Here is a 16,846-nt window from a genome sequence, read left to right on the forward strand (position 1 = left end):
CCTTCCTCCCTACACAAAGATATGGGAGGCAGAGCTACGACACTCTATTTCCCTGGCGGATTGGCAAAAATGTTTTGTTTTGACTCAAACTTTCCCTTGCCACTACAACTCAAGAAAAGGGGTTTAAACTAGAGACTAGATGGTACAGATGCCGTCGACCATCCACCGCTTCAACCCTTCTACACCGAACTTGTTGGCATTGCCTTGTATCCAGAGGCACCATGCTCCACATTTGGTGGGAATGACCCCCTGTTAGGAGATTTTGGCATCAAACTTTGACCTGTACGGTAAGCTGATGGCGACTTCTATTCAACCCTCACCTGAGGTTGCTCTCTTGTCTATGATTCCTGGATCCTTCAAATCTGTAAAGAAAGACATCCTTTGCCACTGGAGACTGATGACTGTGCCTTCCCTTGGGGACTGGACCATATACAAGATCTGGAACGTCTGCTGGCTCAGGAATTTGGATGGGAAGAGCAGTTTTCTCTCACATGGACCACATGGTCTGTATTCCACTACTTTTCAGAGTTTCTTGATTGGGCGGACGGTGGTTCAGTCATCACCCCCTTATAGCCTTGTTGGAGTGTATCCTTTCTTTTATTCTCTCTCTGCTTCTTAATGTCCTTTCTCTTTTCCATCTGGCTCTTTATTTCCCTCCTAGTCTCATATAGTTCAAGGCCTGTGTGTCCATCCTTTGTGTCAATTGACATTGGTATATAAGACAGATTGATCCCCTCAGCATAATCCTCTCTCAAAAACAATAATGTTCTTTTTGTATTTCCTGATGCCCTTTCCTCCTCAATTGAGTGTCTTGCAATGTTATTCTTGGTGTATCTCACCTGTATTGTTAAGCTGTATCCATAATTCTAGCATTAGCTATGTAAATTTTTCAGGTTTTTTTCTGATTGCTTGATCTTGAATTTGGATGTCAATGATTGTAATTTTTTCTTGTAATTTTTTCACTTTTATTGTCAAAACGGACTTTTGCTTCTATTTTCAGTTTGTGTTAACTTCTCTTTGAATCTTTTCAATAAAATCAGACTGAACTAAAAGTCAGCAGCTACAGTATTTGTAGCTGCTGGCTTTGAATTTTTTGTGGGGAGACTGGAGCCCCTCTTTAAGTAGTAAAAAAAAACTTACTTACTCGCTTGATCAAAAAGAAAAAAACTGGACCGGACTTTAAAAGCAAAATGGAACGCACAAAAATAATAAAATCCATATATTTATTAGTATACAAATTTATTAAACAAATACTTGTTCATGTCTGTCTTACTTTGACTCCTTTGATTGGCTACAATATACACACCTCATTTAAAGTCTTTCTTTATGCACTTGAATAGGGATGGAGATGCATGTTACCATATGTCTCATTTAAAGTCCCAAAAGCCCCCTCTATTGCAACAAATTTATAAAAAAAAACACATAAAGAGCAAGTGTTGATAAAAATAATCACATATAAATGCAATAAATGACTAATACAAGCCCAATTGTTAACAAAAATATTGTTATATGCTATTAGGTGAGTGAGCCCCTGTGTGGCAACATGTTTTGCTGATATATATATATATATATATATATATATATATATATATATATATATATATACACACAGTCAGGGACTTATCTACCACAAGGCAAACAAGGCATTTGCCTGGGGCGGCATTTTTCAAGGGGGCAGTGTCTGAACCGGGATAATGCCAGCAGTTGGCTCTCTTGTAATTGAAATCGGAGTGGCTTACTAGCTGCTTGGTTGCTGTTCCAAGCAGCGGGAGGGGACATCTCCCCTTCCGCCACCTTCTGCGGCTCTCCTGTCCCACCGGGAGACCCAAGCGACTGCCAGTTTACTTCCAGTTCACTTCCAGTTTACTCTGAAACAATCGGCACCAATTTTAAAAATCTCAAACATTCAAAAGCACCAATCTTAGTGTTTTGAATACTTTTAAGTGCAGAGCAGGGATTTAGGGTCTTATAGACCCCAGATCCCTCCATAAAAAGTACCTGTCACTGCCTATTGCCGTCACAAGGATGTTTAAATTCTTTGTGACAGCAATAAAAGTCATAAAAAATAAATAAATAAATGAAAGCAAAAGTGTAAAAATAATTTAAATTAAAAATTAAAGTGCCCCCGTCCTACCATGCTCGCACACAAAGGCGATCGTCCCACACATGTGAGGTATTACAGCGAATGTCAGACCATGGGCAGCAATTCTAGCACTAGACCTGTAAATCTAAAGTAGTAACATGTAAAGCCTTTTAAAGCGTTGCCTATGGATAGTAAAATTTACGTTGTTTGACACCATGGGACAGGTCTAGCCTGTTTTCTTTCTGCTCCAGTGCCTGCCCAGGGAGACTGCGTCATATGCATCCTATCATCCAGGCAAGGTGAATGAGCTGTTTATATAAATGCAATGATATAAAATGTGATGTGTTACATTATTTGTTTGATCCATGTATATAAAGTACAACTGATTTACACGTATTTTCTCATCTATGTAGTGATATCAGTGTTTCTACCCCTCTTTGTGTGTCCTGAGGAAGCGGATCATCGAAACGCGTTGTTGTACTGGGGCTCACTCACCTGGTAGCATGTAACAATATTTTTGTTAACAATTGTGCTTGTATTAGCCATTTATCACATTTGTATGTGTTTTTTACAAATTTGTATACTACTGAAAATATGGATTTTATTAAAATTATGCGTTCCATTTTGCCATTAAAGTCCAGTCCTATTTTCTTTCTTTTTGATCTAACTGTATTTGCGGATGTGGCAAAGGAGTATAGCTCTATTTCTTGATGATACCTACTTACTTGCAGTCTGCATGAGCAGCTCAGTGTATTCCCGGCACACTCTAATGGTACCAAAATGACTGACCGTGGGCATGAGCAGGATGTCTCTTCCTCCTCCCACCCTCCCCATTGACCAATTCGTTTAAAGATAGCCAGCAGGAAAGATATTCTTTGGTGAAGCTCACAAGCAGTGACAAGGACAATACATTTCTGGTAAGATAAACAATATTGTCTGTACTTGTTGAAAATGCTCTTAGCTTGAACCCAAAATCGAAAATGAATGCAGCCACCACGTCTAAGGAGTGTAAGCTGCAACACTGTATATTACTTTTTTTTCTTGGATTTAGTTATCCTTTACATTTCTCCTCTATTGCCTACTCCTAACACATTTTTTTTCCAAATTCCAGCTCCCTTATGTACCAATATAGCATTAACTACTTAAGGACTGGAGGGATTTGCCCCCTTAATAACCAGGCCATTTTTTGCGATACGGCACTGCGTCGCTTTAACTGACAGTTGCGCGGGTGTGCAACGCTGTACCCAAACAAAATTGACGTCTTTTTTTCCCCACAAATAGAGTTTTCTTTTGGTGGTATTTGATCACCTCTGCGTTTTTTATTTTTTGCGCTATATAAAGAGCGACAATTTTGAAAATGTTACTTTTTGCTACAATACATATCCAAAGAAAATATTAAAAAAAACGAATTTATTCATCAGTTTAGGCCGATTTTGGTTTGCTTTTTGGTTAAAAAAATCGCAATAGGTGTATATTGATTGGTCTGCGCAAAAGTTATCACGTCAAAACTATGGGATAGATTTAGGGACTTTTTTTTATTGTTTCTACTGGTTATGGCGGCGATCTACGATTTTTAGCGGGACTGCAACATTGCGGTGGACAAATCTGACCCCAAATTACACTTTTTGGGGACCAGTGACATTATTACATTGATGAGTGCTATAAAAATGTACTGATCAATGACACTGGCAGGGAAGGGGTTAACACTGGGGGGGGGGGTGATCAAGGGGTCAAGTGTGTTCCCTCAGCGTGCTCTAATTGTAGGGGGAGTACCTGGGACATGACAGAGATCACTGTTCCCGATCACAGGGAACAGTAGATCTCTGTCATTTCCCCTGTCAGAATGGGGATCAGCCTTGTTTACAAAGGCAGATCCCCATTCATCCTCAGTATTAGGTGATTGTGAGCCACCGGTGGACATTGAGTCCGCCCGACCCACGGGCAAGCTCCCGCAGCATGCAGCTGGTGCTAGAGTGCACTGCTGCTGGAGCGCACCTGCCCGCAACTGCGCTTGTGTGAGCCAACGTACGATGACGGCGGTTCGCGCAGGAGAACCAACTTGCCACAGTGCAACTGCGGTTGGCGGTCGTTAAGAGGTTAATGTATTTCTTTTGCAAAAATAAAACAGCTTTCCATTTATTCTACACCGGATTACCTAACTCTTTTCATGGATGTTTAAACACACTGCTCGATTACTTCTGCCTTACTTCCTGGACAGACTTTAGGTCATGACACAGGAAGGAGTTGACCAGCTGAAGGTAGATGATAATAAGGGTGTGTGCTAATGAGATCAACTGGTCAGCTCCTTCCTGTGTCATGACCTAAAGTCTGACCAGGAAGTAAGGCAGAAGTAATCGAGCAGTGTGTTTAAACATCCATGAAGAGAGTTAGGTAATCCGGTGTAGAATAAATGGAAAGCTGTTTTATTTTTTGGAAAGCTGTTTTATTTTTGCAAAAGAAGTACATTAATGCTATATTGGTACATAGGAGCTGGAAATTAGAAAAAAAAAAGGTGAACTTATCCTTTAACCACTAGCCGACCAGCAGCCGTTGTTATATGCCGGCAAGTTGGCTCTCCTACACAAATCGCTGTAGTTGTACATCGGCGTGGGCAGGTGCGCGCCACCGCCAGCGCGATCTCGCTCCCGCTGCACGGTGCGGGAGCGTGCCCGTGGGTTGGGTGGACTCTATGTGAACGCCTAGTACAGAGGCAGAATGGGGATCTGCCTTTGTAAACAAGGCTGATCCCCATTCTGACAGGGGACATGACAGAGATCTACTGTTCCCAGTGATCAGGAACAGTGATCTCTGTCATGTCCCTGCCAGCCCATCCCCCCTACAGTTAGAACACACCCAGGGAACACAGTTCACTCCTTCCCTGCCAGTGTTATTTTTACATTAATCCCTGCATTTTTATAGCACTGATCAATGTAATAATGTCACTGGTCCCCAAAAAGTGTCATTTGGGGTCAGATTTGTCCGCCGCAATGTTGCAGTCTCGCTAAAAATCGCAGATTGCCGCCATTACCAGTAAAAACAATAAAGACAAATAAAAGTCCATAAATCTATCCCATAGTTTGTAGATGCGATACGTTTTGCGCAAACCAATCAATGTACGCTTATTGCGATTTTTTTTTTTTTACCAAAAATATGTAGAAGAATATATATCGGCCTAAACTGATAAATACATTTTTTTTTTTTTTTAAATTGTCGCTCTTTGTATATAGCTCAGAAAATAAAAACCACAGAGGTGATCAAATACCACCAAAATAAAGCTCTATTTGTGGAAAAAAAAGGACGTCAATTTTCTTTGGGCACAGTGTTGCACGACCGCACAATTGTCAGTTAAAATGACGCCGTGCCGTATCGCAAAAAATGGCCTGGTCATTAAGGGGGAAAATCCTTCCGGATTTTGACCTTAAAGTTATTCCCCCATCTTAATCTTGACCTACACCTTCAAATGTACATAACGCTTAACCAACAGTGCTTCTTAACACTGAAACCTAACCGTAAACCTTACCCAAAAAATTGATTTTAACTTCTAGTCTACCCAAAAAAGTCACTCTTACCTCCAACCTTTTGCACAGAGCAGCCCCGATCCTCTTCTTTTTAGGTCCCCCTGGCTCCTCCCTCCTGCTGAGTGCCCCTAGAGCAGGGGTGTCCAAACTTTTTTCAAAGAGGGCCAGATTTCATGAAGTGAACATGCGTGAGGGCCGACCATTTTGCCTGACTTTTAAAATTAAATGCAAATGAAATATTTTATGCAAAGTTTATTGCCAATGGAATACTATTCATGTCGTAACATTGATGACAATATATGATGATATATAATATATATATCTTCTCTTCTCAGGGTAACAATGAGCTCAGGCGTGTCATGTTTAAAAAAAAAATTATATATATCTCTTCTTTAGTCTCTGACCAATCCCCAAGCACCTCTTGGGGTAAAGGATGAGCTTGAGCGTTTATTATTTTTTTAAATAATAATCTTTTCTTTAGCCAGCCTAATCCACCAGTGCCTCTCACTGACTGAAAGGATGTGGCCCCCACTTGGAATTTACATATATATCCATCTGTGCCCCCCCAAGTATATCCATCTGTGCCCCCCCCAAGTATATCCATCTGTGCCCCCCAAGTATATCCATCTGTGCCCCCCTAAGTATATCCATCTGTGCCCCCCAAGTATATCCATCTGTGCCCCCCCAAGTATATCCATCTGTGCCCCCCAAGTATATCCATCTGTGGCCCCCCCAAGTATATCCATCTGTGGCCCCCCCCAAGTATATCCATCTGTGGCCCCCAAGCTCAAGCATGTTATTTTTTTTGCTGTGAATATACCTATCTTCTTTAGCTGAACAAATCCCCGAGCGCCGTGCTCATTGTTAAAAGTCGATGTGCCCGAGCCTGCAAGGAAGAAAGCTGACAGCGCACAGCGCCACCGCCAATCACAGGCACTGTGACATTTCCCCGATCTGCGGACTGCAGATGCAGAGATCGGGAATAGTCACAGTGCTTGTGATTCGCCCTGCGCGCTGTCAGCTTCATAGCGGCTCGGGCACGTTGACTTCTGAACACGCCCAGCCACACCCCCCCCCGGCTCATCAACAATTAGCCCAACGCTCAGGGATTTGTTCAGCTAAAGAAGATATATTCACAGCAAATAAAACATAACACGCTCGAGCTTGGGGGGCCACAGATGGATGCATATGTAAATTCCAAGTGGGGGCCACATCAAACCGGAACGCGGGCCGCAAATGGCCCGCGGGCCGGACTTTGGACATGCCTGCCCTAGAGCAAGCTGTTTGCTTTGAGGGCACTCATGTGTGCTCGCTCCCAAGCTTCCTTTTTGTGTCTATGAGACACACACAGAGTGCGGCTTGGCCCCCGCCCAGCTCCCTCCTCATTGACTGTGATTGGACCCCCCTCCCCTGCAGTGTCTCAGTTAATGAGAGTCACCTCCCTCTATAGTTATATTAATTCTATTTCCATCCAGCACTGTGCTGGTCTGCAGTGGCCCTCTCCTCTCTCTATCTTCTCACAGGACATGGGGACAGCAGTGACAGCCATTGACTTCTGCTGCTGTCAATCAAATCTTGTGAGGAGGAAGTGGGGCGGGGCTGGGCTGAGCTGTGTGTGTCAATGAATGCACACAGCCCAGTTCAGTAGTTAGCCCGCAGGTGTGCCCCCATAGGAAGCGGGTTTTGATTGGGGTGCACCAAAAAGAGGGGAAGTGGAGAGCACCGTCTGAAACTCCAGAAGAGGATGTTTGGGGCCCATCTGTGCAATACCATAGGTAGGTAAAACATGTTTAGTATTTTAAAAATATATATATATTGTTTACAACCGCTTTAACCCTATGTTTCCATGAACACATATCCCTTAATCTCAACCTGCTACCTTAAGCTTACCTGATTTTTCAATAAATACCATGTCCTTGTCACTTTCTGTGACCTAAAAATGAACAAAAAAATTGCAGTATCTTTCTTTTATAAGCTAGTAATCTCCCTACTACCTGTGTAATTAAGATGAACATAGGCAGTCATGTTTGAAGTCTAGCCTGGGTGACAACCATGGATATCCATAGATACTTCTTGTATCAGTATGGCAGCACTGCCAACAGGAAAGGAACTAGGGGGAATTTCCCCAACAGAGATGCAACAGTAATGAAATACTGAATAAATATTGCAGCGCTAATAAATTAATAAATCAAGTTCATATTGTGTGAATCATGTGTCAATCAAAAATCAGACAAAAAAAAACATCTAACATAGTTCATAAAGTTGTGCAGAATCAAGTACTTTAAAAAATGAGTAGGCAAAATCTACCAGTGATCCTCCACCCAATGTGAGATGGACTCTTACCAGAGTTGCAGGACTCTATTACAGAGTCAAATGCGCTCAGTATAATATGTCAATCCAGGGTTACATATCCTTTCCGGAACATAAAAGTGTCTAGTGCTTCCATTAATCCCAATGGATAGAGGGAGAAGGGTGTACATTGTGGATATAAACAGAAAAAAATAGCCACATTTTTTGAATTTGTAAAAAAAGTTTTATAATGTTGCAAAAAGGGATTAAAGGTACTCACATTGAATAAGAAGTAACAAGTGTAAAAACAATCCATGTATGGAAGTAGATGAGTCTGTAAACACAGAAAACAGTAGGGCAACGGCTTGTATGTAGGCTCTTCCCTACATGTTTCGTCACAATGGACGCCACCGGGGGGACACTCTGTTTATATCCAAGGTGTACACCCTTCTCCCTCTATCTATTGAGAATTACTGGAAGCCTGGTACAGATGGCAGTCTCTCCCCTTGTCCGTCCCTGATCTACTCACTCTGTCTCTCTTTGCTCACTGCTGCCTCTCCGGAATGCTCTCCTCCAACCGCCTCTTGTGGTAGGGCCCTTCCAGGCCAGCCACCTGAGCTCTGGTCTGAGGTAAAGCCCCTCCCCAGTACGGAATCCCTCATGGGCTACTGACAGACTACCCCAGCACTGAATCTCCATTTTCCTATTTAAGGGCTCCTTAGTCCCCTGCCAGGCCCACTCCTGGGGATTGGCTAAGGGTCCCTAATAATGCAGAGCAGCCCCTCCTTACCTCCACTCACTAGTATCTAGAACAGGGGTGTCCAAACTTTTTTCAAAGAGGGCCAGATTTCATGAAGTGAACATGCGTGAGGGCCGACCATTTTGCCTGACTTTTAAAATTAAATGCAAATGAAATATTTTATGCAAAGTTTATTGCCAATGGAATACTATTCATGTCGTAACATTGATGACAATATATGATGATATATAATATATATATCTTCTCTTCTCAGGGTAACAATGAGCTCAGGCGTGTCATGTTTAAAAAAAAAAATTATATATATCTCTTCTTTAGTCTCTGACCAATCCCCAAGCACCTCTTGGGGTAAAGGATGAGCTTGAGCGTTTATTATTTTTTTAAATAATAATCTTTTCTTTAGCCAGCCTAATCCACCAGTGCCTCTCACTGACTGAAAGGATGTGGCCCCCACTTGGAATTTACATATATATCCATCTGTGCCCCCCCAAGTATATCCATCTGTGCCCCCCCCAAGTATATCCATCTGTGCCCCCCAAGTATATCCATCTGTGCCCCCCTAAGTATATCCATCTGTGCCCCCCAAGTATATCCATCTGTGCCCCCCCAAGTATATCCATCTGTGCCCCCCAAGTATATCCATCTGTGGCCCCCCCAAGTATATCCATCTGTGGCCCCCCCAAGTATATCCATCTGTGGCCCCCAAGCTCAAGCATGTTATTTTTTTTGCTGTGAATATACCTATCTTCTTTAGCTGAACAAATCCCCGAGCGCCGTGCTCATTGTTAAAAGTCGATGTGCCCGAGCCTGCAAGGAAGAAAGCTGACAGCGCACAGCGCCACCGCCAATCACAGGCACTGTGACATTTCCCCGATCTGCGGACTGCAGATGCAGAGATCGGGAATAGTCACAGTGCTTGTGATTCGCCCTGCGCGCTGTCAGCTTCATAGCGGCTCGGGCACGTTGACTTCTGAACACGCCCAGCCACACCCCCCCCCGGCTCATCAACAATTAGCCCAACGCTCAGGGATTTGTTCAGCTAAAGAAGATATATTCACAGCAAATAAAACATAACACGCTCGAGCTTGGGGGGCCACAGATGGATGCATATGTAAATTCCAAGTGGGGGCCACATCAAACCGGAACGCGGGCCGCAAATGGCCCGCGGGCCGGACTTTGGACATGCCTGATCTAGAATGTTCACTAACTTTCTAAATCCGGGGACAAGCCAGAGAGCTGTCTGTATGAGTCATGCTGGTCTAACCTCTAATAACCCTGACCTAATTACAGACTTACAGACTAGGCAGAAGTCAGAGTACTGTCTCACTCTAGTAGCACACTAGAGGGTGTTACACTAGGAACAGAAAATCATTGGCTGCCATAAAGATACTTAAATTGTGCAATGTGTATGCTTTTTTTCTTGATGTACATCTCATAATCTCAGGGTCTAGGTTATATCTAGAGAACAATGTACAGTCTTCAACTCCGATACACAGTACAAGAACATTCAAGAGATTGAGAAGGTACAGCAATAAGCCACACTGCTAGCTGAAAGGAAACAGAGTTCGTTCTTTAACCAAAGAATTTTACAAACTTCTCATGCTTCCTGTAAAAAACAAGGAACGTTAGAGGAGATCTAAAACACTTTTTTTTTTTTAAAGAAAAACCTACCTGAATACAATAAAAATAATTTACATACTTCCTTGTACAATGGCTGAACCACTTTTGTTTTAGCAATATAATTCAATTGTTTGCAGCTATGCATTAAGAATCAGAAGAATTATGGGCGGGGGGATAAGCAGACATGCAGAGTATATTTCTTTTGTGTAAAGGAGAACATCTACAGAAAGCTTTGTTATGTGCTTGGTCTCTGCTCATCTCTGCAGTATATTGATGGTTGGGAGCACATATGCCTAAAGGGTTTCTAGGGATGCCTAAAGCCATTCTTTTTTTTTTTTTATAATTTCTTTATTTTTATTTTAACAAAGGAAAATGAACAGCCTCTTCCATAATTAACATACATCACCTGTATATAAGCAACCAACAACATATCATCAATTTCAATATCGCTTAACCATGAAATTAAATCTGGGGGAATATCAAAAAAAGGAAATATCTTCATCTAAATTCCACTTTCCAAATTGCTAGCCAAACCTGGTCAATGGGGAAAACGTAACCCCTGATTCAGGACCCGGCACAGCAACTACTCCTCCTAATATTCCTTGACAGAACAGCTAATATCAGACTATTCCCCTAAAGCCATTCTTATAACTTATCCTGTGTGTGATGATATCTGCTTTCAAACCGAGAAAAAGTAGATACACCCCAAAAGATTGTCCTGAAGATTTAAATAATTAACAAAAAGTATCACAGGCAGTACTGTGTCGTTGCAAGTGCATTAATATGGTTGAAATCACCATCAGACTGCAACAGGAACCGCAAGAGGCCTATACCAGGTAAAATTCAGGTAGCTTGTACTTTAAAAATACATTTAATGATCTATTAATGTTTACAGAGCTACATTAAATTCTGTATTTTATATGAAACTAGAGATCATTTAAAAAAAAAAAAAAAATATATATATATATATCTATCTATATATATATATATATATATATATATAGATAGATATATATATATTCAAAAGAATATGGTGGTAAACATACCACGTTTTATCACTTAGTAAAATGTGACTATCACCAGAGGTAGAAAATAAGTTTTTCTTTTAAACTTTTACTACAATGACTTGAAGGCCCCATCTAATTGACTTGAAGGCCCCATCTAATTATATCCTGCTCATGTAGCCTTTGGAGCCACGGTCATATAGTGAGAATACTAGAGTCAGATTATAAGAATGTTCTTAGTTATATTAGATATTTTTATTCCAAATAGCAACTAAATATATTGTTGGTGCTTTGCTCTTGCAGAAAATAAATGGGCCTAATGGAGTTAATGGTGCATTTTCCTCTCTTCTAAGGCATTTAAATCAATTAAAGTGGCCTACTTCTAATGAAGCCCTTTTCTCTTGCCGTGTGGATAAATTTATATAAATGGCCTGTTAGATAAATGCCAAGTCTATTTGTGTTTGTCTGTTACATGTGATTCCATTCATTGGAGCTCCTTGGTAACCTTCCAGATGAGTTTCTCAGGGAGCAGGGAAGCATTCTCCTCTAACGAGGTCACATGTTCAAGAAGAATACTTGGAGAAAATTAGTCATATTTCAGGGATGCTTTATATTAACAAAAAGGAAACACATACATTTTCTAGTAAAAATATTCCAATCCATTAGAAGAGCCAAATTTATAGTCTATGGCAGGGGTCCTCAAACTATGGCCCTCCAGTTGTTCAGGAACTACAATTCCCATCATGCCTAGCCATGTCTGTGAATGTCAGAGATTTACAATGCCTCATGGGATGTGTAGTTCTGCAACAACTGGAGGGCCATAGTTTGAAGATCCCTGGTCTATGGTTCCATCTGTCTATTAATTTGCTTTAGATCTCAAGAGTCAAGTGCACCTGTTATGTGTGCAAAATTGCACACACACCTAGCTGCTCACTCTGCTACCTCCAGCTGTAATATTGGCTATGCAATTGCATCTACATTTGTTTCCTATGTTGTTTCACTAACTTGGCCTTTCTCAACCTTTTCAACAGAGAGAGACCCTTGAAATAACTTTACAGTCTCCGAAGAACGTAGAAAAAATGATCCGCACTCTGGTTGTTGCTCTTATAATTTCTTCATTTTATTGAATAGCCACAGTGAACAAACGCAGATTAAGTCAGTTGACGTGTTTCAGCCTATAAGGCCTTAGTTATGACTAAGGCCTTATAGGTTGAAACGCGTCAACTGACTTAATCTGCGTTTGTTCACTGTGGCTATTCAATAAAATGAAGAAATTTTAAAACAACAACCGGAGTGCAGATAATTTTTTCTGCATTACTCTACTCATTCAGCGACTGTGGATCGAGCACCTGGGAGCTCTGCTATCTATGTGGTGTATGGGTAGTAGCACTGACTTTTCTGTTTATAGTCTCAGGAGAACCCCAGCTAAAAATTACTATATCTACAACTCATGATACAATATTGTGATGATCAGTGGAAAGAATGCTCCTTACACTTGTGGTTATTGGGAAGAATTACCTTCTTACAGATAGCCACAAAGATCAATGGTGTCAGTGGGAACTTATCTGAGAGGCAGAAATTGCTCATTGCTCAGGGAACCTCTAGCAACCTCTGGAGGAACCCTGGTTGAGAAACCCTGCACTAACTTAGCCCAGGTTCACACCTATGCAGCTCTGCCAGCCATGTTTTCCATGGGCACCAGTGGCAGCTGTTTTTTTGGGGGGGGAGCGGCAAACAACCACCCACCCACCCCCCCGAGTGGACGGCGGCCACCTCTCCCCCGCTGTTTGGTGATGCTGTTGCTCTATGTGTCTTATACAGCTGCACAATTCTGGATAAAATGAGAGTCACAATTTTTTTGCGTAGAATAAAGATCAAGATTCCCCCACGATTCTTGGCGTAACATAATTTTCACATTATACAAAAAAATTGGACTAACTTTACTGTTTAGTTTTTTTTTTGTATTCATTGAAGTGTATTTTTTCACAAAGAAATTGCAGTTGAAAGACCACTGCACAAGTGCAGTGTGACATAAAATATTGTATCGACCGCCATTTTATTCTCTAGGGCAGGGGTCCTCAAACTTTTTAGACAGGGGGCCAGTTCACGGTCCCTCAGACTGTTGGGGGGCCGCACTATAGTTTAAAAAAAATATGAACTAATTCCTAAATTCCTATGCACACATCTTTTTTGTAGTGCAAAAGAATAAAAGAATGAATAATAAATAATAATATATATAGGGGATGGACAGGGGGACAGAGGGATGGACAGGGGGACAGTGGGATGGACAGAGGGGTGGACAGGGGGACAGGGGGACAGAGGGGTGGACAGGGGGACAGTGGGGTGGACAGAGGGATGGACAGGGGGACAGAGGGATGGACAGGGGGACAGAGGGGGGGACAGGGGGACAGAGGGGTGGACAGGGGGTGGACAGGGGGACAGTGGGGTGGACAGTGGGGTGGACAGGGGGACAGTGGGGTGGACAGTGGGATGGACAGAGGGGTGGACAGTGGGACAGAGGGATGGACAGAGGGATGGACAGGGGGACAGAGGGATGGACACGGGGACAGAGGGATGGACAGGGCGACAGAGGGATGGACAGGGCGACAGAGGGATGGACAGGGCGACAGAGGGGTGGACAGGGGGACAGAGGGGTGGACAGGGGGACAGAGGGGTGGACAGAGGGGTGGACAGGGGGACAGAGGGATGGACAGGGGGACAGAGGGATGGACAGGGGGACAGTGGGATGGACAGGGGGACAGTGGGATGGACAGGGGGACAGAGGGGTGGACAGGGGGACAGAGGGGTGGACAGGGGGACAGAGGGGTGGACAGGGGGACAGTGGGGTGGACAGGGGGACAGTGGGGTGGACAGGGGGACAGAGGGGGGGACAGGGGGACAGAGGGGGGGACAGTGGGGTGGACAGGGGGACAGTGGGATGGACAGGGGGACAGAGGGATGGACAGGGGGACAGAGGGATGGACAGGGGGACAGTGGGATGGACAGGGGGGCAGTGGGATGGACAGGGGGACAGAGGGGTGGACAGGGGGACAGTGGGGTGGACAGGGGGACAGAGGGGGGGACAGTGGGGTGGACAGGGGGACAGTGGGGTGGACAGGGGGACAGAGGGGTGGACAGGGGGACAGAGGGGTGGACAGGGGGACAGTGAGGTGGACAGGGGGACAAAGGGGTGGACAGGGGGACAGAGGGGTGGACAGGGGGACAGAGGGGGGGACAGGAGGACAGAGGGGTGGACAGGGGGACAGAGGGGTGGACAGGGGGACAGTGGGGTGGACAGGGGGACAGAGGGGTGGACAGGGGGACAGAGGGGTGGACAGGGGGACAGTGGGGTGGACAGGGGGACAGAGGGGTGGACAGAGGGGGGACAGGGGGACAGTGGGGTGGACAGGGGGACAGTGGGGTGGACAGAGGGACAGAGGGGTGGACAGAGGGGGGGACAGGGGGACAGAGGGGTGGACAGGGGGACAGAGGGGTGGACAGAGGGGGGACAGGGGGACAGTGGGGTGGACAGGGGGACAGTGGGGTGGACAGAGGGGGGGACAGGGGGACAGAGGGGTGGACAGAGGGGGGGACAGGGGGACAGTGGGGTGGACAGGAGGACAGAGGGGTGGACAGGGGGACAGAGGGGTGGACAGGGGGACAGAGGGGGGGACAGAGGGGTGGACAGGGGGACAGTGGGGTGGACAGGGGGACAGTGGGACAGTGGGGTGGACAGGGGGACAGAGGGGTGGACAGGGGGACAGAGGGGTGGACAGGGGGACAGTGGGGTGGACAGGGGGACAGAGGGGTGGACAGAGGGGGGACAGGGGGACAGAGGGGGGACAGGGGGACAGTGGGGTGGACAGGGGGACAGTGGGGTGGACAGGGGGACAGAGGGGTGGACAGAGGGGGGGACAGGGGGACAGAGGGGTGGACAGGGGGACAGAGGGGTGGACAGAGGGGGGACAGGGGGACAGAGGGGGACGGGGGGGACAGGGGGGACAGAGGGGGACAGGGGGACAGTGGGGTGGACAGGGGGACAGTGGGGTGGACAGGGGACAGAGGGGTGGACAGGGGGACAGAGGGGTGGACAGAGGGGGGGACAGGGGGACAGAGGGGTGGACAGAGGGGGGACAGGGGGACAGAGGGGGGACAGGGGGACAGTGGGGTGGACAGGGGGACAGTGGGGTGGACAGGGGGACAGAGGGGTGGACAGAGGGGGGGACAGGGGGACAGAGGGGTGGACAGGGGGACAGAGGGGTGGACAGAGGGGGGAAAGGGGGACAGTGGGGTGGACAGGGGGACAGAGGGGTGGACAGAGGGGGGGACAGGGGGACAGAGGGGTGGAGAGAGGGGTGGACAGGGGGACAGTGGGGTGGACAGGAGGACAGAGGGGTGGACAGGGGGACAGAGGGGTGGACAGGGGGACAGAGGGGTGGACAGGGGGACAGAGGGGGGGACAGGGGGACAGAGGGGGGGGGACAGGGGGACAGTGGGGTGGACAGGGGGACAGTGGGACAGTGGGGTGGACAGGGGGACAGAGGGGTGGACAGGGGGACAGAGGGGTGGACAGGGGGACAGTGGGGTGGACAGAGGGGGGACAGGGGGACAGAGGGGTGGGGTGGACAGGGGGACAGAGGGGTGGACAGGGGGACAGAGGGGTGGACAGGAGGACAGAGGGGTGGACAGGGGGACAGAGGGGTGGACAGGGGGACAGAGGGGGGGACAGGGGGACAGAGGGGGGGACAGAGGGGTGGACAGGGGGACAGTGGGGTGGACAGGGGGACAGGGGGACAGAGGGGTGGACAGGGGGACAGAGGGGTGGACAGGGGGACAGAGGGGTGGACAGAGGGGGGACAGGGGGACAGAGGGGGGACAGGGGGACAGTGGGGTGGACAGGGGGACAGAGGGGTGGACAGGGGGACAGAGGGGTGGACAGAGGGGGGACAGGGGGACAGCGGGGTGGACAGGTGGACAGAGGGGGGACAGGGGGACAGAGGGGGACAGGGGGACAGTGGGGTGGACAGGGGGACAGTGGGGTGGACAGGGGGACAGAGGGGTGGACAGAGGGGGGGACAGGGGGACAGAGGGGTGGACAGGGGGACAGAGGGGTGGACAGAGGGGGGACAGGGGGACAGAGGGGGGACATTGGGGTGGACAGAGGGGTGGACAGAGGGGGGGACAGGGGGATAGAGGGGGGACAGGTGGACAGTGGGGTGGACAGGGGGACAGAGGGGTGGACAGGGGGACAGAGGGGTGGACAGGGGGACAGAGGGGTGGACAGAGGGGGGACAGGGGAACAGAGGGGGGACAGGGGGACAGTGGGGTGGACAGGGGGACAGAGGGGTGGACAGGGGGACAGAGGGGTGGACAGAGGGGGGACAGGGGGACAGAGGGGGACAGGGGGACAGAGGGGTGGACAGGGGGACAGTGGGGTGGACAGGGGGACAGAGGGGTGGACAGAGGAGGGGACAGGGGGACAGAGGGGTGGACAGGGGGACAGAGGGGTGGACAGAGGGGGGACAGGGGGACAGAGGGGGGACAGTGGGGTGGACAGAGGGGTGGACAGAGGGGG

The 16,846-nt window shown here is 47.1% G+C and overlaps 1 protein-coding gene across 6 annotated transcripts in view; it reads right to left on the reverse strand.

Moving 5' to 3' along the window:
- Positions 1 to 16,846, reverse strand: part of GRIK1 (glutamate ionotropic receptor kainate type subunit 1) — a 652,481-nt gene that overhangs the window by 352,586 nt on the left and 283,049 nt on the right. The window lies entirely within an intron of this gene.

Source organism: Aquarana catesbeiana, linkage group LG02, assembly GCF_042186555.1.
Source record: "Aquarana catesbeiana isolate 2022-GZ linkage group LG02, ASM4218655v1, whole genome shotgun sequence".
NCBI classification, from domain to species: Eukaryota; Metazoa; Chordata; class Amphibia; order Anura; family Ranidae; genus Aquarana; species Aquarana catesbeiana.